Here is a 3,112-nt window from a genome sequence, read left to right as displayed (position 1 = left end):
CATACAGTCGCTCACCCCCCAGACGAAGACACGTGAAAGGTAAAACTCGCTGCATTTACATTTACATGTGAAGGAGCGTAAGGACGGTGAAGCGAAGGCATCATCGGGGCGCCGCCCCCTCTGGCGCAGCGCCCCTATGCGCTGCACACCCACTTTTTGCGCCACTGCATGAAAGGTTTCATAAATAAACTGTTTAGGCTTTTGTTTGTGTGAAATAATAAAACTTAAGATTAAACATTAAAAGTGTTTCAGATTTCGACGCCCAGAGAGTTAAAAATGGTCCATATCCATTAATTGCAGCACAATAGTCTTTAAATCAAGACAAAGCCTGAAACAGCAAACACTACCTGGAGGTTCCGAAGATTTGGGTTTCTGAGCTGCAGATCGTCTCTTCCTCCTACCGGATGTGGCTGGATATTTCTCCAGGTCTCTCTGATGATGAACCGAAGAGCTTGTTGCTGCAGACACTGAAATAGTCAGAAACCGTCTTCATGTCGACGATAACCACGAAGAAGCCTGCTAGCTAACGCTGCTAGCGCCATGTTGTTTATTTCCGCCGGATGTCTCCCACGGAAATCTTCCCCCAGAAACAGACAATGGGCTTTAATTTCCGTCTCCCACTACAAGTTTTTATTTTCTCCAAATACTCCATTTTAAACTTGTTTTGAGACATAAAACATAAACTTTTGGCCAGTTGAATTGAGCAACTTTTATTCCGACTTTATATTCTGAATAAACTAATTACATCTACAGTTATATTCTTCCAGAACAGGAACTCTTAGTTTAGAAACTGTGGAGTACTCATTACTTTTACAAATTTAGAGCGCACCTATAAAGTCCAGAGGATACATACTTACTTACTCTAGATTTACTTACTCTAGAAACTCTAGATTTATCAACCCAGAACAGGGATTAGAACTTGGAACCCATAAAATTTACCTTAGCAATTACTTTTTAGACTCCTGTTTATGGAGAGCCATTTCAGCCAAAATTAAATAAATAAATAAATGGGTGAAATGGAAACTTACTGATACTTCTCTACCAACCCTGAACAGGAATATCTGGTTTATTTACTTTGGATCAACATTAGCTTTTTCTTCTTTTTCTCTTTTCTAGGGTTTATTATTATTTTGTTTGTATTTCCTTTTAATTCCTGTAAAGCACTTTGTATTGCCTTGTTGCTGATAATTTGCTATAGAAATAAAATTACTTTTACCATTATATGTTAAATTGCCTAATAAAGTTTATTTGTATAACATATTTAAACGACAAGATGGTTCAAAGTCTTTTCCACCATAAAGACATCACACAGTAAGTAATCATGGAACAAGCAATAAACTTTTTTAAACATTGCAATATTACACTTGTCAAATGCTATCATCAAAATCATCAAGCAAATATATAACAAATATGTTGGTCAATGTTGCAGTTATGAATCAAAAGCAGATCTAACCAGGTGCTCTCAGCCTTTACTTAAAGGAACTCAGTGTTTCAGCTGTTTTGCAATTTTCCAGAAGTTTTTTAAAGATTTGTGGTGCATAGAAGCTGAAAGCTGCTTGTCCTTGTTTGGTTCTGGTTCTGGGGAAGCAAAGCAGACCTAAGACTAGCTTCCAAGACTTCTGGCTTATTAATTATGGAGTACTTATAATTATCTTGCAACCCAGAAAAAGAATTAGAACAAAGTTAGAGTCCAGAGAAACTCTATAGAAATGACTCATTACTTTAGATCAACATTCAGGACCATCAAACATCTGGTTTTATCAAGTCATGAATCAAGAAAAGAACCTTCTTTACTTTTTTCTCTTGCCTTTCTTTTATTTTGTTTGTATTTCCTCTAGCTCATGTAAAGCACTTTGAATTGCCTTGTTGCTGAAAATGTGCTGTATAAATAAATATAATAAATATTTAACTTGAATGTTTGACATTTTTCTGATTTGGTCTTTTCTCCACAGTTAGGATTTCTGATCAGTACATTTGTTTTCCTGAACTCCCCAGAATGAAGAAACAAATGCAACTAAATGCATTAAAACATGAAAATGACTTAACAGTTTGATAAATTAAGACAGAAAAAAATAATTTGAAAGTTTCTTTCAAGTGGATAATTAAACTTATAAAAACATTTCTCAGTTCCAATGACTTTCAGCTGAAGGATAAAAAACGTTTTCATGCAGAAAATTAAAAATATTCAGGAATTCAACTGCATAAAAATGGTTTTACTGAGATCTAAACATAACAGACTTGATTTATTAGCTTCAGAGAAAACGAGGGTGAATAAACGGTAATAAATAATAAATGGTCTTTATTAAAAAGGATTGCTTCTACAACAGACAAAAGAGACAAGAGGATTTATTTAATGCATTTAAAATAATTTCATGCAAACTGGAGATATGGTGGTGTTCAATAAAACAATCATCTTGCAGGATTAGAATGTATTTAGAATTTGTTGAAGCAGAAATCGTCACTAAAGTCGCTGAAAATTCACCAAAAAATAAGACAAACACTTAAGTTAATAAAGAATTTGATCAAACTTCAGGATGCAACAGGCAGATTTTTTTCAATTTATGAATTAAAATTTGTTCAGAAGTAGGAGTGTACCAAGACTATTTAAATAAAGCCTCTGAGCTCAACAGGCTTTTATTTTGAAACTCTTTACACTGAAACAGGGACAGGGACTGACAACTTGAAATATTAGTATAAATGTTAGCGCATTTAATTAGTAACATGAACATCATAAAGACTAGACCCACATTGGTGCAGGAAACACGGTGGCCATCTTGGAGAGGTCGTCCCTCCTACTTGGCTAAACCAAAACAGCAGCAGACGCCTCAGCACCGCCGGATATTTCTGTTCAGATCAACGGAGTATTGACGTGAGATCTCAGGGGACAACGTTTCACAAGTAAGATGGACATATTACTGTTTATATTTTGTGAATAGAATATTACAAAACTGTATTTATGTCCACCGGCAAAAACCCAGCTAATATTAGCTACAGCACTTGGTGTAATACCGAGGTTCAGCTATGAAGGCTAACCCAGAATAAATCTTTTATAAAAAATAAATAAATTCCCTTCTCACCCTCCGCGGGTGGTCTCTCTCTCTCTCTCTCTCTC

At 35.4% G+C, this 3,112-nt stretch overlaps 1 protein-coding gene across 1 annotated transcript in view; it reads right to left on the bottom strand.

The window, feature by feature from the left end:
- The window catches only part of LOC106940826 (oocyte zinc finger protein XlCOF6-like), a 9,691-nt gene extending 8,891 nt beyond the window's left edge, over positions 1-800 (bottom strand). The window contains exon 1 of the mRNA XM_015023658.1: positions 348-800. The gene's annotated coding sequence lies outside the window, so the exon portion shown is untranslated. The remainder of the gene's footprint in view (positions 1-347) is intronic.
- Positions 801-3,112: the final 2,312 nt, after the last annotated feature.

This window comes from Poecilia latipinna, unplaced genomic scaffold (assembly GCF_001443285.1).
Source record: "Poecilia latipinna isolate Pla-1442-1.1 unplaced genomic scaffold, P_latipinna-1.0 Scaffold3377, whole genome shotgun sequence".
In the NCBI taxonomy this organism is placed as follows: Eukaryota; Metazoa; Chordata; class Actinopteri; order Cyprinodontiformes; family Poeciliidae; genus Poecilia; species Poecilia latipinna.
Note: the sequence above shows the minus strand (reverse complement) of the source record. Positions and strands in the feature narration are given on the sequence as shown.